Source organism: Juglans regia, chromosome 8 (genome assembly GCF_001411555.2).
Source record: "Juglans regia cultivar Chandler chromosome 8, Walnut 2.0, whole genome shotgun sequence".
Lineage (NCBI taxonomy): Eukaryota > Viridiplantae > Streptophyta > Magnoliopsida > Fagales > Juglandaceae > Juglans > Juglans regia.
This window is the reverse complement of record NC_049908.1, coordinates 13287183-13309063: the sequence shown is the minus strand read 5'-3', so window position 1 is coordinate 13309063 and position 21881 is coordinate 13287183. Positions and strand designations below refer to the sequence as shown.

The 21881-nt window shown below is 35.1% G+C and overlaps 1 pseudogene; it reads right to left on the bottom strand.

Moving 5' to 3' along the window:
• Positions 1–17: 17 nt before the first annotated feature.
• Positions 18–1144, bottom strand: LOC108990425 (annotated as a pseudogene).
• Between the last annotated feature and the right edge of the window lie 20737 nt (positions 1145–21881).

Genomic DNA, 21881 nt, shown 5'->3' with positions numbered 1-21881 from the left:
GAAGGGGGCGGATCCATTTATAATATGCAGTACCAGAACATCATGAACGCACCAATGCCACTTAGGATACATAGTCTCTCAAACCTGCTTTCATTTCTCATCTTCTCCTCTTTCAACTCACTCTGCACTTTTGGGTACAAATGACAAGACTCGAGAACTTCACTATAATTTTTGCTCCTGTGGCAGCTCAATGCTTCCTTCAGGATAAGCAAACTGTTTCTTCCATTAACATGAGCACCTTCCATGTCTTCCAACTGCATGCTCAGCTCTGTTAGTTTGATAGTTGTCTGGACGCCATCTCCTTCAGTATGGGTCACTCTGAGTTTCATACTAAGGATGCATTCAACAACTTGACATGGAAGAACGTCTTTGGCAGGAAGGACGGATCCAAAGCGTAACACAAAATCCTTGTCCATTGGCCAATGCCTTTGACCACCAAGAGGGCTCCAGCTAGCAAGATTTGCAGCTTGCTTTATTCTTCTATTTACAACAATCCAGCTAAGCTGGAATCCATTGCAGAGCTCCAGCCATAGCTTCCCATCTTTCCTTTCTCTTTCTATCGATGCAATTTGTGGCAGACCATCAGAAACAGAAAGGGTAACCTCACCATCATTTTCATCATCTCTAGCTGCATAAGTTAGAAGATCAATCCGAAATGGGCAATTGTAAAACCAACCGTGAAAGCCATTTGCATTTGGAATGCCCCAAAGAACTTTTGCGCATATCGTTTTCTCCTTTTACCTATCCACGATAGAAATAAAATCTGAGGGCAAAATACCTTCAAATTCATCCATGTCACTGTAGTATTCAGCCTCACTCCATTCTTCAGAGTACTCAGGATAGTTGTTCCATTTGTTCTCAGAGACTTCTTTGTTTACAATAAGGGGAAAACAATCTGCATAGAACTCTCTGAATCCACCAATGGATGTGATTAAACTTTTGACATCTTGCCGATTGGTTGAAGGCCACATAGAAGAGCACAGATGTTTTCCCATAATTTCTCTTCTTTTGATATGGAAAAGAATGATGCACAAGCACAGGATGCACTTGCCAAAGTTGGACCATCAAGACGCCTTAATATATCATAGTAGACATCACTGCTCAGTGATGCCAAACTCCCAATCGGTGCAAGTGACAATGCCATAGAACTCTAATCATCAGAGGAACGAGTTAAAGGTAGAAAACACCAGAGCTCAATCAATAATCACAAAATAAAAAGGAATCATGTTTCGAAGACAGATGTCAAAATGGGGTCAACATGCTTTTTTCAATGAGAAATTCAAGATATAAGCACACTTAAATGTAGCACTCGCACAGGGCCTTTATTATCGCTTGGTAGATCAGGTATTCTCTATTCAAGGACATATTTTTCAACTACTCAACATTCAAGACCATCAAGCGTGGCTGACCTTGGAAAACTGGCATTTTATTGTCAGAAAGAATCTTTCTCCCACGTGGGTATGTTTGGCAAGTGAGAGTACCTCAAGTACTCTCACTACTATTCCTTACTTTATTATTACTTTTTACCTACTTTTCTACTATTTATTACTTTTCACCTACTTTTTACTACTATTCAATATTTTATTATTACTTTTTCACTACTATTCATAAACATTCTCAACACTTCTCAACACTTCTCACTACTCAAACGTACCAGTGCTGATGTTTCTACATAAAAGCTAGTCACACAATTTATATAGGGCATTGATTTTATTCTTGAAGACAATCGACCAACTTTGATTTACGTTCAATAGAGCATTTTAATATCTTGAGCATCCCCATATGCAATAATCTGTAATAGAAATGATATTTGCAGTCGTGAGTGTGCAAGCACCGTGCAGTCGCTTTAAAAAAAAGAATAAATATAGGATCTATATGAAAGGAAATTAATTTTTAAAAAATGAACCCCACTCTTTTTTAAAGCGACTGCACGGCGTTTACGCATTCCATGACTGTATATAGCATTACTCAATCTGTAAAGTGCCACTTTTTTTTTTTTTTTTTTAAATATAACATACCCAAATCTATAGCTTCTAAGCAACATCAATTACAACACGCCCAATTTTACTACAATTTCTGGTCAAACTTGGAATTTGAGTCAATATGAACTTAATTGGTTGGAGATTGCAAGATTCAATAATAATATATATATATATAGAGAGAGAGAGAGAGAGAGAGAGAGAGAGAGAGAGAGAGAGAGAGAGAGAGAGAGAGAGAGAGAGAGAGAGAGAGTTCACAAGTTTTGAAAGAAAATTCCCCAAACAGAAGAGTGGCATGTTGGAATATTGAGGATAGGCACCTGTTCCCCCCATGTCTAACAATCATTTGGAGAGTTCTAAAAGAAATTACCTTTATTTGACTGTAACGTGAAAACACATACGATTTTCATTCATTTTCATGAAGGAAGTTGGGCATGATTATTACTTTCATGGTTCTATACGACCTATGGTTTGTCTACATAACACACTTTTGAAATTATCACTAATACGAGACCATGTCCCCAAGTTGAAACAACTCAAAAAATTTTCATGCAAACCCAGGCCAAGAATACAAATACTATTTTTTTTTTTTTTTTTGATAACCAATGGATCATTCATTCCAAATAGAAAAGTCCTTACAAGAAATTGTTTCTATCAAGCCATTAAGCTTGTGATACAAAAGAAGGACAAGAACCCCACCACATTACAATATCCTCAACATTCCATGCATTCCTCGCTAAATGGTGCGCTGCTACATTACCAAGCCTATTCACATGTAGAATTTGAACTTGTTGAAAACCCCTCAACATTCGTCGAATATCATGAAGAAGAAATGCAAAATCTATGAAAAACTCAGTTTGGGAGTGCAAAGTATTTACAAGAAGCAAACAATCTGTTTCCAACACCAATTTTTGAACACCCCATTGAGCACAAAATTGTAAACCCCTCAACATTGCACTTGCCTCAATAAACTCTGGAGAAGCAACATCACCTTCTAACTTACTACAAGCAGCAACCACACAGTCTTGATCATCCCGAAGTATAATCCCAATACCTGCCTTATGTTGATAGGGAAGATAGCACCATCCACATTTAATTTCAGGAAATCTAGTGGGGGAGGAGACCAACAGAGCACTTTTGTTACTTCCTTACCAAAACCATCAAAAACTTGCACCTATTTGTAAGCAAACTGCATGGAAAGGGCGTTATTTACGACAACTGAACATTGATGCACCACCTATTCATATAAAAACTGGTTCCTGCGATACCATAAAGCCCAACAAATAACAAAAAATGTTGCAAGCATTTCAGCACCACCCTTATCTCTAACATGAAGCGCCAAATCCCAAAAAGATAAAGGAGATTGTAAGTTTCGCAAAGAAGGTAAATACTACAGGAACATATCATGAATTATAGGACAAAAAAATAAAGCATGGGCTATATCTTCAGAACACAGATTGCAAAAAACACATGTATCATCATCCTTTATCTTCCTTCGTCTCAAATTTTGAAAAGTAGGCAAGTATTCTTGGCATGCCCTCCAGGCAAAAATCTTCATTTTCTTGGGAATCTTCAACTGCCATAAACACTTCCAAAACTTCAAAATCTGTTCACATCTGGACCCCTCACCTAGATTCTGAGAAGCTTCCCACTGTAATACCTTATAGCCACTCTTGACTGAGTAAGAACCACTTCGTTCTTGAGCTCAAAACCAAGAGTCTTCTTGAGATAAGCAGATATTAAGTTTCAGAATCAGATTCGCCAACCTTGGATCAAAGAGAGCTCCAACAACATCAATCTTCCAGCAACCTGTACTTCCTCAATTAATTCATGAACCATCAAAGTATCATTATTCAGATGCTCCATAGCTCCTTGAACCTCATCTCGTCCACAACCAGGTATCCAAGAGTCGTGAAAAACTCTAATACTCCGACCATTTCCCACTCTCCACATACAACCAGATTTTAACAAAGACACAGTACTAAAAATACCCTTCCAAACATAAGATGCATTAATATCAATATTGGCCTCAAACAAACTACAATTTGGAAAGTACCTTGCTTTAAACACTCGATAAAGGAGAGAATTATGTTGTGTGAGAAGCCGCTAGCCTTGTTTTGCAAGTAGAGCCAAGTTGAAATCACTAAGTTTCTTAAAGCCCAAACCACCACGAAATTTAGAAACACAAAGTTTATCCCAACTAACCCAATGAATTTTCTTTCCTTGAGCTTGATTACCCCACCAAAACCGAGCCATCATCATCTCTAACTCATGACGCAAAGACTTTGGAAATAAAAAGCAACTCATAGCATAAGGTGGTAATGACATAGCTACAGCTTTAACCAAAACTTCTCTACCGCCTTGAGAAATCATATTCATTTTCCAAACTTGAAGTTTTAGCCACAACTGATGTTTAATTCCAGAAAAGCCCGTTGTTTTGATCTCTCAACCATTGGTGGTAACCCCAAATATTTTTCATACTGCTGTGTAGAACTTCCACCCCAAAGCTGTATAATTCCTGTTTGCAAGTCCTCATCAACATTTTTACTAAAGACTATTGATGTCTTTTCTTTGTTAATACATTGCCCTGATGCCTTCTCATAGTCATCCAAGAGAAGCTGGTTCTTTTCATTAGTACCAACATCAGCTCTACAAAAGATCACACTATCATCCACAAATAACAAATGATTGGCTCTTGGCCCCCCTCTACAAATTCTAACCCCCTCTACCATACCAAGACCCTCATTCCTCTTTAACAAACTAATCAAACCTTCAGTGCAGAGAAGAAAAAGATAGAGAGACAAGGGGTCGCCCTGTCTAAGCCCTCTACTCGGAATAATATGCCCTTTTGGACTCCCATTCACAAGAACTGAAAAAGAAACAGTTGAGACACATTTCATGATAAGATCGGTCACCTTTTGTGCAAAACCAAGAGCCCCCATGATTCTTTCTAAATAACACCACTCCACCCTGTCATACGCCTTGCTCATATCAAGTTTTATAGACATAAAACCCTTTTTTCCATGTCTCTTATTCCTAGGGTAATGTAATAGTTCATATGTCACTAAAACATTATTCGTAATCTGCCTACCTGGAACAAAAGCACATAGGGACTCCGAAATAACCAAAGGCAGAATTTGTTTTAGTCTATTCACAATAACTTTAGACATGATCTTATAAAGAACATTGCAAAGGCTAATAGGACGAAAATCAGCTACTTTAATTGAGTCAGGCTTCTTTGGAATCAAAGTAATAAAAGTCTGATTTACCTCCCTCGAAAAACTTCCAGAATTCAAAGCATTCAGCACGGCATCAATTATTGATTTACCAATCACCCCCCAATAATTTTGGAAAAAATTGGGGACATTCCATTTGGGCCCGGAGCCTTTGAAGTGTGCATTTGCTTAATAGCAGTCTCCACTTCAGTTGCCTCATAAGGTCTAGTTAAGTCATCATTCATTAAACCAGTAACTTTACACTCCATCCCTGATAAAACATCATCTACTTCAACCCGATCTACAGCTGTGAAGAGATTCTGAAAATACTCCACGATCAGTTCATTCATCTGCTCTCCACTCTTCCAAGCACCCCTACCATCTTGGAGCTGTAGAATTTTGTTCTTCCTTCTTCTGGTAGTAGCTTTGGTATGAAAATATCGTGAATTACTATCCCCTTCTTTAAGCCACAAGACTCGGGAGCGTTGTTTCCACATGATCTCGTCCCTCTCATGCCACTTTTGAACATCATCACGTGCACCTTTATGAAGTGACATAGACTGACAAGTTGGATTAGCTTCTTGAATATTCTTAAGTATCAATTTAGCACTAGCAAGCTCTCTTTGAACATGACCAAAAGAGCTTTGATTCCATCTTTTCAGTTCAGTTGCACACTTCGAAATACAACCCATTACTTGGTGAATAGACTTAGGAGCAGATCCCTCTTCACCCCTCCACTCCCTTTCAATGATGGTAGCACATTTCTTTTCACCCACCCACATAGCCTCAAACCGAAAAGGTTTAACTCCACCCCTACTAGCTAAGCCTCCCCAAGTATCCAACCAAATGGGAATATGATTCGAATAAGCTGCTCCTCCATGTTGAACCGTTAAATTCGGAAAAGCATTGCACCATTCCGAATTTGCAAGAAAACGATCCAACCTTTCACTAATAACACCTTCACGTCTATTACACCAAGTAAACGGAACTCCAACAAAACCCAAATCTCTAAGATGCCCTTCCTCTAATACAGATTTGAAACAGCTCATCAACCTCTCATTCCTCAATCTCCCCCCCACTTTTCTCATCATGATTAAGGATCTCATTAAAATCACTAAACACCAACCAAGGACTCTTAATCCGGTGTCCCAAAAATTTTATCAGATTCCACACTTCCTCCCTTCTACTAGAATTCGGATGCCCATAAACACCCGTAAGAAAATATGGACTCCCATCCACATTGGAATTTTGAATTTCAAAGTGAATATGGTGCATTGAAAAATTAATAACAGAAAAATACAATTTTTCTTTCCAAAGCAAAGCTAACTCACCACTACGACCCAAACAATCAACTACAAGACAATTTGAAAAACCAAGTTTAAACTTACAATAGTCCCACTGTCGAGATAAACAGGTTTCTTGTAAGAAAAGCACATCAGGATCTTCCTTCGTAAACAAGTCACGAAGAGTACGAATACGTCGTGGGTTCCCAAACCCATGAGGATTCCAGCTCAAGATTTTCATGGTGTCCGGCGAGGCTGTGCAACAGCCTCCGCCGATATCTCAAGGGAAGAATCGGATACATGTACCTTCTTAATAATCTGGAGCCCTTCATCCTCTTTTATAGAGACTGACTTCCATTTACGTGCACCAACAGCTTCTTCCGTCAGAGAAGATCGCAATAGCCGATTGGAATGTCCACACGCTGTTGCAAGTTCTCTAAAAGCTTCGTCGAAGGAGATCTTCTTCATTTGTGTCTGGGCAGAACCCACCCGTGCCCTAGAATCAAAATTAGGCTTCCGCCCTTGTGGAACTTTGGCTGATACCTTCCTCTCTTGTGGGCTTCCTCACTCGTTCCTTCTCGTGCGGGCCTGGGCACAACCCAACTTCTTCAGTGGATACAAGGCAAGGGCCCAAGCCCATTACAGAACTCTTAACAATCGGAACCTCAAACAGATGATCATCGTTTACAATGGGAATGATGCTACCCCCCACTTGCTCCGAATCCGATGTGTCTACTAATCCCAATCGTACTTGTCCCAGTTTCTCTTTACCCACACGAGAAACTCCTTGAGAATCCGAAGGAAACTACTTCTCCACAAATATCGGACCCATTTCCTTCTCCCCCACGGGTGCACATTTTGTTATGGATTCGGCGCCCCGTAAAGGAAGACTCCCCACCAACCCAGCAGTTACAGTCTTGTTCACCGGCTTAAAAGCTACTCCCTCAGCAAGCTCAACCTCCATACTTGGCGGTGGTTTTGCATTTCAGCTCCCCTCTTTACTTCGAGCCACGGAACCCGCCTGCCACCCTCGATTAGGCGAAGAAAAGCCTGCTCGAAGCCAAGCTCCATTAGGCATTTGTTCAATCCCTACAGTGACTGAAGTATACTCTGAACATTCATGGAAAGCATGACCCAATAATCCACACTGGTAGCAAAAATCAGGGAGCCTTTCATAAACCAAACGAACCTAACAGTAATTGTCATCCCCCAATTTCAGTTTCTTCCTACGTTGAAGCGGTTTGGAAATGTCTAAGAGAACCTGTACTCTTATGAACTCACCCACTCAACTTCCCCCTTAGCCAGATCAACCTCCAGAAAATCTCCAATCAAGCTGCCAATTAATTTACCCACATAAGAGTTCCGAGCCATCAGTGGCAAATCATAAATCCTCACCCAGAAAGGGGCATGAACAATTGTAGACCATTAGCTTGCACCAAACCATCAAATTCCTTCAGTAGCACTAACTATTTGTCAAACGCCCAAGGTCCCTCATGCAAGACCTTCACTTTATCTTTCACATCCTCAAACTCTACGAGACTGAAATCCGAATTTAGATCACGAATCTTGACACCTTATACTGTTCTCCGCACTTTCCTCATTGTTTGTTTAAAAACTTCATGACTATAATGCTTCCTGGTTAGCAACTGCATAATCAAGCAGTTCTCTCCTCGAGAAAGAACTTCCCCAACTTGATTGATTTCCACCACCACTTCTTCGGATTCCTCCTCAGTAAGAGATAGACTAGCATACTTCTTCTCTAATGCGTCAGCCATGTTTCCACTAGAGCTCGTACCAAGATGAGGGAAAAACTCTACTTTGGGTGCAGAGAGAGTAACTATCATTACAACTTTCAAACACAAACACTTTCAAACTAATCATTACAACTTTCCTAAATTTTCAGACAAAAAATAATTAAACATTTTTAAATCCCAAAACAAAAATAATATTAAAAAATAATATTTTAACAATATTTTAACTTTATAATATTTTTTATTCAACTTTTTCTCTCTCATTTCTCAAAATACAATAAATACTCAACTCAAACTAACTCACTACTATTCACCAACCATCTTATTATTATTCACAAAATTTTCAACTCATCTAATTACCCAAGCATCCCTTAAAAGTACAGTTAAGTTTTTTCAAAAGACCAAGAGTTTTATTCATAAAACAAAAAAGGGCATCAATACTTGAGAACTTTCTCCATTTGCGAGATCTTTCGATCTCCCATCAACTATTCTGCTTGCCGAACTTCTCATATTATTTTTTAATTTCTTTTGTTATTCTTCTTACTTATTAAAAAGACTTCTCCATTAGTAAGAATCTTCGCCATGGGAGATTCGCAACATTATAATTAGATTTAAAGAATACATGCTCCCAAACATGGATATCAAGGATAATTAACCAGAAACACGTCTAAGGAATCAAACTCAGTCCAGGAAGGCTCAAGTGATTTGACACAGGATTCTAAACAAAATTACAAATAATCATGTGATAAATGAGTTGATAAAACCATAATAGGAACGAATTCTAAACTACAATATGGAATAAAGACATTGATTCACTAATATTACTAAAATTAATTATTCCGTTCAAACGCTTTAAATATTGTTCGAACGGTATGCAAACCTGTTTGGCTTGTATACCGTTTGAACGTATAAAATTCGCCGTAACCAGCATTCGAACGGTATGCGAATTTATCTCAGCGCCTATGCTGAGTCGACTCAGCCATTGAAATCCATGGAATCCTTCAATTCCATTGATTTTTCAACAAACAAATACAAAGTGACTTAAATAAACCTTCCTACAATGGATTTAAGCAAATCTACAGTGAGTATTGATGAATAAATTGTTTTATCCTAATTTAAACAAATAATCCATCAAAAACCTAAATTTAAACAGTAAAATAGTTAGAAAAATAGCATACCGGTGCTTAGAGGAAGAAGCTTCGACTGGGTACTGTTCGCGGTGGCGACGACGGCTTTAAATGGCGGAGATGGACGGTTCACTTTAAGAAAACGAAATTTTGTTAATAGTTCGAACGTCTGTGAAAATGACCGTCCGCGAGAACTTATTTATGCAATACCGTTCGAACGGTTTACTTCAATACATTTAAATATTATACTAATATATTAATAGATTATATTTTAATTATAGTCTAATTAGATGATACTATATATGCTAGTATTATACATTATATATGATATTATATATATGTTATATATATAGTCTAATATATTAACATAATATATTTTAATTATAATCTAATTAGATGACACTATATATGACATTATATATATGTTATCTATATAGTCTAATATATTAACATATTATATTTTAGTTATGGTTTAATTAGATGATACTATCTATGCTAGTACTATAGATGACACTATTTATGATACTATATATATGTTATATATATAGTCTAATATATTAACATAATATATTTGTGTTATAGTCTAATTAGATGACACTATCGATTATATATTATAATATGATATTACTATGTTACTGAACTATAGCATCATCTAATATGTCTATATATATTAATGTTGTTATTTTATTTGAAGGTATAGTGTAAAAAAAAATATTAGTAAACATTTACTAAACCGTTCGAACTGTTAACAATAAACGTTCGAATGGTTAATGTTCAAGCGGGAATGCATCCATTACCATTCAAACATACCATTTATAAGTTCGAATGTGAAAATTTAAGAGGGAATTTTTTCCCGCTACAAATAAAATTCCCTCCTAAATTTTCATGTTCGAACGGTTAGTAAATAACTGTTCGAACAGGAAATCTTCTGCAAATACACGATAGAACCTCATAATCTCCCTCTCCTCCTGCTCGCCACTCTAAGTCTCTTACGAAATAGAGACCTTTCGCGACACCAGATATAATTCTTCCTCAATCTAATCCCCAAACTCAAAAGAATTTTCATCTTACTTAATTATTCTCAGATTACTACTTATTGGGGAGCTCCTTCGCACGAAATATAATCTAATCTCCTTGCCTTTTCATCTCCAAAAATTCAGGTATGCCTTTTATATTCTCATTTGGGTTTGAATATAATATTTTGCAACATTGGAAATTTGTATGCTCTTGAATTCTTGATATTGTTGTTTGTGTTGATGTGAGTTCGTGATTAATGAGGTTTTCCGTTGTTGAAGACGACTGAAATCTGGAATGAATCCGTTCGAAAGGGTTAGTCTTACCATTCGAACGTGTATGTTATGTTCGAACATACTTTAGCACCGTTCGAACGTAGACTATACATCAATATATTTACAATTAGAATACCAATATATAAGGATAGTTGTAAATTATATGTACTACTAAATCTTTAAATTAAAAAACAAATAGTTAGGATTTAATAACACTTAAATAGTGAATTCTAAATTAATAAAATTAAGTACTTAAATTAAAATACTATTAAATCTTTAAATTAAAATACAAATAGTTAAGATTTAACAATACTTAAATTCTTAATTCTAAATTAATAAAATGAAGTTTGTAAATTAAAATACTAATAAATCTTTAAATTAAAATACAAATAGTTAAGATTTAATAATACTTAAATACTTAATTCTAAATTAATAAAATGAAGTTTGTAAATTAAAATACTACTAAAACTTTAAATTAAAATACAAATAGTTAGGATTTAATAAAACTTAAATAGTTAATTCTAAATTAAAAAATACAAATATTTAAATTAAAATACTATTAAATCTTTAAATAATACCTACTAATTATATTTTTGTTTTATTGTTGTATAAATAATATGTTGTTATTGTTTGACATATGTTAGCATATCTTGCATTATTTGTTCATCAAAATAAACCTTAGACTCGTTCGAGAGTTATCAATCCGGATGAATACTTAATTGATAACTCTTGAATTGTCCAGAGTGGATAGTTTGGAATTGTAAGATCATTATCGCAAACTATCAAACTATATCTGTTGTCATCCAACATTATGATTTTGATAGATTCATTCATTGTTATCCAGATATGCAGTTTTAGTGATGGTGCAACGACGTGTTAATTGTCAGTGCACACAACCAAACGAGCATATTTGGAGTACTAAGGAGAAAATGACATGTCCAACTTGTAACAAACATACCAAATCTGAATGGCTTACATACGAGAGGAAATTATGTTTCATGGGTCATTGTTGATTTTTACCTAGTGACCATAGATGGCGTGGAAATTCTAAAATGTTTAATAGAACTGTTGAATGGAGCCAACCTTCACCATATTTGTCTGGTGAAGATGTACTTGCACAATTTATAGATGTTAGTTATAATGAATTTGGTAAAAAACCACGAAAGAGAAAACGAGCTACGAATGAGTTGAATTGGACAAAGAAGAGTATATTTTTCGAACTTTCGTACTGGTCGAAGTTAAAATTGCGGCATAGTGTTGATGTTATGCATATTGAAAAAAATATCTACGAATCCAGATTGGGAACATTGATGTCAATTGAAAGAAAAACAAAGGATACAATAAACTCAAGGAAGGATTTGAAGCGGTTGGGACTAAGACGGGAAATGCAATTGCAAGAAAATGGTTCGTCTGTCTACATGCCGATTGGGTGGTATACATTGTCAAGGAACGAAAGGGTTACATTTTGAGTGGCTAATGAAGATAAAATTACTGGATAATTATGCCTCGAATCTAACAAGGTGTAACAAATGATTGGAAAATAACTGGATTAAAAAGTCATGATTGTCATGTCTTCTTACATCGTATCTTGCCTATTGGTATCCGTGGATACTTGATGAGAGATGTGCGCGTGGCTTTGACTGAGTTTGGGGCATTTTTTAAAGACTTATGCTCTAGGACGTTGAATGTAGAAACTTTGGATCGAATGGAACGAGAAATTGTCATAATATTGTGTAAGTTGGAAAGTATTTACCCACCGTCATTCTTCGGCGTCATGGTTCACCTAGCCGTTCATTTGCTACGTGAGGCTTGATTTGTAGGACCAGTTCAATATAGATAGATGTATCCCATTGAACGATTTTTTGGAAAGTTGAATTGTACAGTGGGTAACAAGGCCCTCCTAGAAGGATCAACTGCAGAAGCATATATTGACGATGAGTGGCATACCTTTTGTTCCAAATATTTCCACGGAGTTGACACTCGATTTGATCGATCAGAAAGAAACTTTGACGTTGACCGAGCAAGACAAAAGAATGTGTTTTCTATGTTTTCCCAACAAGTACGTCCAATTGGTGCAGTGCATGGTTATGACTTGTGTGGAAGAGAGTTCGTGAAAGTTCAGTGGTACATGCTAAACAATTGCCCGGAGATAGAGAACTACTTGAAGTAAGTTATAACTTTTTCTTAATTTAAATTCGCTCATTTACTTTAAAAAAAGTCTAAGAATATAAAAGATTTGTGGTAATCATCAATTTCAGTAATCATATTAACATACTCAAGGAATTGGGAGTAAATGATATAAACTAGAAACATGAAGAGGAGTTCCCGAGATGGTTTGAAGAATGGGTAATAACATTACATATGCTTTACTCAATAACTAATGAAAAAATATTGATTTAAATTTTGATATAATATATACTTTACTCAAGATGTAGGTTGTACAAATGCATGCGAATAATCCAAATGATATATCGGATGAACTGTATGTATTGGCGCGTGGCCCATCAAGATGCACTGCTCGATATTCTGCATGTATTTATCTAGAAAGTAGGTATCACATAATGGATCGAGATTGTTATAGAAAAACTTAAAATAGTGGTGTCCTAGTCGAATGAAGTCATGATGGAGAAGCATGCCAAGAGAGTCAACCTGCCTTAAATTTGTTTGTGGATTTGAGCCAGTATAAGATGATTCCATTAAATAGAGAAGATATTGAGACTGAAATTGTTGATATGACAGTTGAGAAAAATGTTGAATCATCTGAAGTATCAACAGATGATGAGAGTGAATTGTCCAATGAAATTGATACAGATTATGATTGACCAATTATGTGTTAACATTACATTTGATGACAAATATTTTACTTATTGAATGTATCAGTAGTATGAAATTATGCCGCTAAAGAGGAAGGAAGTTCGCAACCCATCTCCACTTGTTCCTAACTCTCCTTAAGACTCATCATTAGAGATTGACTCTACAGAACAATATAAAAATATAATACTCATAAAAGTTAATTAAGGTCCTATAATAGACAAATGAAATTGATTACAATATTATATTTTATAAAGTCTACAGTACAATCTCATCAAGGTTAAGGTACCACTAGAGGAGTGACGTTAGAAAAATATCGTAAGGTGGGTAAGATCAAGGTTAACATTCCTGACGAACATACCGGGGGCGAAGGACAACCAACAGCTTGGCTTGCATCGCATGTGTGTGCTCTTACATGAACTTAGGCACATTTGGCAACGACTTCATGGAAGAAAGTCCCCCAAGATGTTAAAGAGCTTATCAAGAAGCATTGTTTGGTAATGTTTAAAACTTTGATTTAGTAGAATATATTTCTATATTTTACTTAAATTTAGAATATTATAAATAATAATGTGTTTGTGACTATTTTTTTTAAGGATGATTTTGAATTAAATTTTGGTCGGAGAGAGGAGCGTAAGACTGTGAAAGAGCTTATGGGTGATGCATTCCACAAATATAAGGCGAGATGTCATGAGCATTATAATAAGTTTGAAAAGAAGGAAAATGCACGCCAACATCCTTTTCAGGATGTCTGACCTACTGAGTGGGAAAAACTTTGTGACATATTTGAGGATTCATCATATCAAGTATAATTAAATTTAATTATTTTACTTATCCTATTTTTCATTTCGTTTCATAATATTTTCAATTTCTTTGCAGGAGCGAACTTCTATAAACAAAACAAATAGATCAAAATTGAAGATTAATTATCATGCAGGCTCAAGATCTTTCCATCACCTCTCTAAGAAATTGGTATTGCTATTTTTTTTTATTGGATATAGTTAATTATTTGGATGAATCATAATGACTTTATATCTTAACACACTTATTGTAGCAAGATTCATATATCAATTATGATCTGACAAAATTATATGCTGCATCGCACACTGATTGTAATGAAGAGTGGACTCATCCTAATGCCTGTGAAAATTATGTAAGTATTATAACCTGTTTTAATTAAATATATTAGAATATTTATGACGATATTAATTCTTTATCTTATATATGTCTAAGAGAAAATGGTTGCCCTACGTGCTGAATCTACGTCAGATCAAAATTTCTCAACAAGTGATATTGATATTTTTACACAAGTCCTGGGTCAACGTTCAGGATATTTGAGGGGTTTGGGTCGCTGTGTAAAGTCTTCTCCCTTTTCCTCTTCTTCTGAGAATGCATCTATGACTTCTATAGTGCTAGAGAATGCGAATTCCAGAATCGAAGAATTGACTACAAGGCAGCATGAATTAGAGGCTCAATTGACAAAACAAGCAGATATGGAGATGCGCCTCAAACAACATGAAGAACAACAAGAAGAATTCAGAAGACACAGTACATGCCTCCAAGCAATTGATGGTTTTTTGCGTACAAATTTTGGGATTATCTATTTATGTACGAACAATGCCAGTCTCACGGTTATTTATTTAGTTCGCACTTATTATAAAATTTTTGTGAGTGTTAAACAATTTCTAATGTATTTTTTCAAATATTATGAATGTCTATTTGGTTTTCTATTATTGATTTTAAATAAAATAGTTATCATTCGAATGACCAAATAACGCTCATAGCGTTCGAACGTTAACATAATATTCGAACGCAATTTATTTTTGTAGTATTTGAACGATCACACAACATTCAAATGTCATTTATTTCCATAGTGTTTGAATATAACTTATACCGTTCAAACCCATATATCGTTCGATCTGACTCTTTAACGTTCGAACGCAAAGCTAAATTCATACCGTTTGAACGAATTTATTTTTGTTCGAACGTATTTTGCAACCATTCAAACACGTTACTAATGTTCGAACGTAAAATTTTTTCCGTTTGAATGATATTTTGGGACGAATTTCATCCGTGACAAAAGAAATTCTCGTTCGAACGGTTTCCTTCAATTTCGTCCCAAAAGATAATTTTTGGGACGAAATGGTGATTTTCGTCCTAATATACCTTTTGGCACAGTGTTGTTAGAACGAGCTTGGGATGACTTTTTTTTTTTGGACGAAATAGCTATCTTTTGGGAGAAAATTTTCGTTCCAAAAGAGCCTTTATGTTGTAGTGCTGGGTACAAAGAGCAGAAATTTCTTCAACCTCTTTGTGCATTGCGCACATACCAAACAAGCTGCGCTATTTCATGCATTATTACGTTGATATTTGTTGGACCATATAATTTCATCTACTATTTTACTTTTTGAGGAAATGTAACCTCACCACCTATTTGTAAACTAATCACACTTCCCAATGCATCACAAGTTACAACTAGTATCTTCCCAGCCACCCCCACACGCACGCACAGAGTTAAGGATCCATTAACATACTTCCTTCTTTTTATCTACCTAAGCATCAGGGACAGAAAAAGGTTGAAAATGAGGAGCACTTGGAGTTCATTTTAAATTATTCTATGAAAAGTGACATTTAAATAATATAGAACAAGGAATTAAGCATTCCACTCACAGGAACTAATTTCTCTTAAAAATAAGCATCCCAACTAAATAAGAAAATTACAAATAAATTAAGTATCCTGCTCCTGCTGTTTTCTAGTCTAATCATAAGGAAAAAAACTTTGATATGAACAGGCCGATGCCCAAGATATTCTTGGGAATATATTTTGAATTGTTTTATAAATTAGAGAATATGTAAGATAACAATAATAAATTAGAAAGAGAAAATTCAGTGTTGAGACACGTTATAATAAACGCTTTCCTTAGAGTAGATTTCGCTGTCTCTAAATTTAAACATGCACTAGGCTTCTTGACAGTCTACTCTCAAGATACAACAACGTCAGTTTCTATTAATATCCTCGTTGGTGCACACAAAAGGAGATCTTCAAACTCGATATAAAATAACCAAAACTCAAAGAAAGAAAGACAAAAGGAAGGATGAAGTGTTTCTCTAATTTTTGTAGAGAACTTGGAGATCTTGAATTTGTGGGTGGGGTTTCCTATTTATAGAGAATGAAATGGCACTTGTGAAAAATCACAACTAAAATGAAATGACACTTATGAAAAGTCACAATTTATTTAAATGAAATGGTACTTATGAAAAGTCATATCATATAAATGAAATGGTACATGTGAAAAATCACATCAAATAAATAAAATGGTATTTGTGAAAAGTCACAACTTAAATAAATGAAAGGGTATTTGTGAAAAGCCACAACTAAAATGAAGGAGCACTTTTGAGGAGTTACAACTTCTTAAATATTAGAGAATACATTGAAAATGTCTCTAATTCACCAAATGACACAACCTTTTGTTTGGTTGGGAAGCGGTTAAGGCTTATATCCCCAATAGGCATATATTGGTTTAAGTACCAAGACACATTTTCATTTAAATTTATACAACTGAACCGATACATTGAACAAAGGTAATGGTTCACATTATGTTTACTTTACATCAAATATTTTAATCATTTCTAAGTTTAAAAGCCAACAATCCCCCACCTGATTAAAATATTTTAAAGAACGGAATAGAATACAATTTTCTTTGGACTAAGTACTATGCATTAATAGAGGTAGCTTGCGGCTTTGAACGTCTATCTAGTGTTAGCGTGTTTTCATCCTAAAGATCCATGGTGAACCAAGTCTTGAAATATAATCTTTTAACTCAGGCTTCTCCACACCACACACATAGTACGACATATATCAGGTTCCTTTCAAGGCGGTGCATAAAGGTCGTGCACCGTATCTTGGATTCATGAGCGCTCTAGGGAATAGCCCAATTACCATAGACTGCAGCCCCACAGTCACACTCACATAGGTGAGTCCTCCAAGGGTACCAGCAATTCAATATCTCGCCTTAGTCTTAGACTCATTCAAAGCATTTCGTTTTTCCTTTGTCATTGCATTTATAGCACTCACACTCTAGGATGGACATATAATAATATTTTAATAGTGCTATCCAGTCATTCAAATAGTTTGTTCTTCCCATTGAACCTTCTTCTTGGTATCTCCAACCAGGAAGGTTGGGTTACTGTTACCAATGACCTAATTAATGGACTTCAGTCCCTTCGCCTTGATGTACGTATAACCTTCGACTTTGCCAGTCTTTTCGTCAAAGGATCTGCTAGGTTATCTTCTGACTTTACATATTCCAAAGTCAAGTATCCATTCTTTATCAAGTATCTTATCGTAGAATGCCTGTTACTCAAATGTTTCTTATGATTAAAATGTTTATTGTTACAAACACTTATCACAGCCTGATTGTCACAAGGAATGGAAATAGCTGGCATTGGTTTTTTAACTAGTGTAATTTCTGATAATAAATTCTTAAGCCACTCTACCGCATGTCCGGTAGTATCCAAGGCTATTAATTCAACTTCCATAATAGATCGTGAAATCACAGTTTGCTTGGAAGATCTCCAAACCACAACTGCTCCACCAAGAGTGAAAATATATTCACTCGTTCCCTTACGATCTACTGTGTCAGTTTTGCAACTAGCATCATTGTATGCTTCTAATACAGTGGGATACCCAGAATAATGGATACCATATGTCATGGTTCCTTTCAAATATTTAAGAATTATTTCCAATGCCTTCCAATGAGAATCATCAGGCCTACTAGTATACCTGCTAAGTCTACTCACAACATATGAAATATCAGGTCTAGTAGAATTAGCAATATATAGTAACGTACCAATAATCTGAGAATATCTCAGTTGTAACACAGGATCTCCAATATTCTTACTTAAATGCAAACAATGATTAAGAGGAGTACTGACAAGTTTGCATTCGAATCTCTCAAACTTTTTTAGAATATTTTCAATATATTGAAATTGATTTATGCTAATACCATCATGAGATCTCATTAATTTGATGTCAAGAATTATATATGCCTCTCCCATGTCTTTCATGTCAAAATTCTTTGAAAAAACTTTTTTAACATCAAGAACAATATCTATATTGGTACAAAAGATGAGAATATCATCAACGTAAAGACATAGCATTATGCATGCACATCAACTATTTTAATGTATAAACACTTATCAGATTTATTTATCTTGGAATCATAAGATAAAATTATTTCATCCAACTTTTAGTACCATTGTTTAGGAGCTTGCTTCAAACTATAGAGAGATTTAATAAGTTTACAAACTTTCATTTCCTGTCCTGGAACCACAAACTCTTCTGGTTAATCCATGTATATCTCTTCTTCTAGATTGCCATTAAGAAATGCGGTCTTTACGTCCATTTGGTGGACCTCAAATTTATGGATCACTGCTAGAGCAATTAGAACACGAATTAGGGTTATTCTAGTAATAAGAGAATATGTATCAAAATAATCGATACATTCTCTATGTGTAAAGCCCTTTGCAATCAGCCTAGATTTAAATTTATCAATAGCACCAATTGATTAGAGGAGTAATCACCTCCTCTATTAGACCTGAAAATTTTAATATTTCTCTCCAATTGGTTTTTAACTTCAATTTTATAAACGACAAATTTACTAAATGATTCATCTTTTGTTTTCATTAAGTAAATATAACAAAATTTGGATATATCATCCATAAAAGTAATAAAGTATTTATTACCACCTTTAGAAGAGACATCATTTAAATAACAACCATCACTATGAATTAATTCAAGTAGCGATGAATTTCTTATAACATATTTAAATGGTTTTCTAGGTTGTTTTGATTGAACACATATTAAATATTTTTCATCCAAATCAATAAGAATTTTAGGAATAATCTCTAAATCCATCATTCTTTTAACATTATGATAATTAACATGGCCTAATCTAGCATGCCATATTGAAAAGGAACATGTAGTAAATGTAAATTTATTATTATAATCAAATTTGTCTACTACATTGTTTTAAATATTTATTACAAACAAACCATCACTCACATAACCTTTCCCTACAAATTACCAATATTTAGTTACAATAACTTTATTGGATTGAAATAATAATGTGTAGCATGCCCCACTGAGTAAAGATCCACTAATTAGGTTTCTCCTTACCTCTAGTACTTAAAATATTTATTCTAAAGGAATAGTATTTTCATATGTTAATTTGGGTACAATTTTTCCTACGCCAAATACTTGTGCAGATGTGGAGTTACCCATCATCACTTTCATACCGCTTGTATCCTGATATGTTGAAAAACTATTGTGGTTAGAAGTGACATGTACATTGGTTCCTGTGTCTACTATATAATCAGTAGCATTACAAGCTAGATAAACTTGGGGACTTATGGTTACATACCGTTCATCGGTTCCAACAGAGTCAGTCCCGGAAAGTACCATATGAGCCTGTAGGTTAGGTGATCTTGGTTGTTCATTGCCTTGATATTTCCTCTTCTTATAGCGACAATTTTTGGCCAAGTGACCCGATTTGTTACAGTTAAAACAAATGAGTCTCTTATCATCTTTGTTAATATAGGACTTTGGTTTCAAATTATTTCCATAATTAGTTTTACCCTTATTGAATTTGGACTTTTGATGTAATGGGTTCTTATGTGTTTTATAGTCTTTTACAATATTTGCTTTAGATTGAAAATCAGAAATCAATGGTGGGATGAGATCATTTTCCAAGTGTTGTTCTTGGATCATAATGGCAGAGATCAAGGTTTCCATGGTCATATCTCCAGTTTTATGTTTAAGAGATAGGCCAAAATTCTTCCATGAAGGAGGCAACTTATCCATTGTACAAGCAACTTGGAGACGCTCGGTAATACTCATTCCTTGTTGGCCCAATTCATGGTAAATAATAGTTAACTCATGGGCTTGTTGTACTATAGATTTGAAATCATCCATCTTAAAGCCAAGAAATTGGCTTGCGGTGTACTTATCCATTCTGGCATCATGTACACCATATTTCTTATCAAGCACATTCCAAATATCTTTGGCAGATTTAATGTGTAGGTAAACATAAAAAGTGTATCACTTAAATGATTTAAAATCCTACATTTACACAAATTATCTTTTTCTGCATATGTTTGTAATTCAATAGTACGTGTGGGCTCATGTAAATCATCAGAAGGGGAATCATTTTCAATAACAAAATATAATCCAAGCATTGTAAGAAATATTTTTATCTTTTCTTGCCAACGCTTAAAATTGACTCCTCCAAATTTTTCGGGAGCAATTGATTCGTTTGAAGTTATAGTGGCAACCAAACAATTAAAACACACAACTAGTTTAACAAATGGGATCTACTCTAAGATTGTTTGAAAATATTTTGTAAACTAGAGAATATGTAAAATAACAAGAACAAATTTGAAATTTGAAGAGAAATACTTCCTCCTTTTTATCTTTCTTTCTCTGGGCTTTGGCTATTTTATATCATGTTTGAGGATCTCCTTTTGTGTGCACCGACGAGGAGATTAACGGGAACCTACGTTGTTGTATATTGGGAGAAGACAGTCAATAAGCCTAGTGCATGTTCAAATTTGGAGGCGATGGAATCTACTCTAAGGAAAACGTCTATCACAACATGCCTCAACACTGGGTTCTCTTTTTCAAATTTGTTATTGATATTTTACATATTCTCTAGTTTACAAAGCATTTTCAAAATATTTTCAAACAAATATTATTCTATCAATCCAACCTTTTTTTATAGAGAAAAAGAAATTTTATTAAACCAAGTAATAATGCATAGGCCAAGTACACAAAGAATATACAAGAGAGAACATCTAATTAAGAACTAGAAAAGGCAATAATGAAATCATGAAAACAAGCCTCATCAAGTACAATAGTAGATGCCGAAAGTAATAATGTATGGAAGAAAAAATATCTAATCTCTCCCAACGAGTGTTCTCTATCTTGAAGACTATGGTCCTTCCTCTCAAGCCAAATACACCACATAAGGCATGGAGGAACCATCTTCCAAACGGCAGTAATTTGGTGGTTACCCTAGAAACTTCTCCAGCAAGCCATAAGATCCACCAGCCCCCTATGCATCACCCAAGCAATACCAATCCTACCAAATATTTCATCCCATAGAACCTTTGCCACCTCACAATGGAGTAACAAGTGATCCACGGATTCTCCATTCCTTTCACACATAAAGCACCAACACATAATGATGAAACCACGCTTCTCAAATTATCCATCGTCAAGATTTTCTCAATAGAATCCAGCTAACCATAAAAAGCAACCTTGAGAGACACCTTGCTCCTCCAAATACACAAAAGAGTTAGGGGATTGGCATGACATACACTTATACAAGGATATGACTGAAAATTTCTTGATCCTGGGATGAATCCAT